This window comes from Rhincodon typus, chromosome 10 (genome assembly GCF_021869965.1).
Source record: "Rhincodon typus isolate 14 chromosome 10, sRhiTyp1.1, whole genome shotgun sequence".
NCBI classification, from domain to species: domain Eukaryota; kingdom Metazoa; phylum Chordata; class Chondrichthyes; order Orectolobiformes; family Rhincodontidae; genus Rhincodon; species Rhincodon typus.
In genome coordinates, this window is record NC_063341.1 from 323,671 (window position 1) to 324,045 (window position 375).

General features: G+C 49.6%; 1 protein-coding gene across 1 annotated transcript in view; it reads right to left on the reverse strand.

The window, feature by feature from the left end:
• Nucleotides 1–375, reverse strand: part of LOC125484209 (RNA-binding protein 25-like) — a gene marked incomplete at both ends in the record, with an annotated part of 2,091 nt that overhangs the window by 500 nt on the left and 1,216 nt on the right. The gene's annotated exons all lie outside the window — the stretch shown is intronic.

A 375-nucleotide genomic window follows, 5' to 3' on the forward strand; every position in this document is an offset into this window, starting at 1 on the left:
TCTGTTCGCTGCCTCTCTCTCTCCTGTCTTCTCTCTCTCTCCTGTCTTCTATCTCTCTCCTGTCTTCTCTCTCTGCCTCCTGTCTTCTCTCTCTCTCTCGTCTTCTCTCTCTCTGTTCTCTCTCTCTCTTCTCTTTCTTGCTTCTCTCCCTCTCTTCTGTCTTCTCTCTCTTCTGCCTTCTCTCTCTTCTCTGTCTTCTCTCTCTACTCTTCTCTCTCTCTCTCTTCTCTTCTCTCTCTTGCTTCCCTCTTCTTCTCTCTCGTCTCTGTCTTCTCTCTCGTCTCTCGCTTCTGTCTCGTCTCTCGCTTCTTTCTCGTCTCTCGCTTCTCTCTCTTCTGTCCTCCCTCTGTCCTCTCTCTCTTCTGTCCTCTCTCT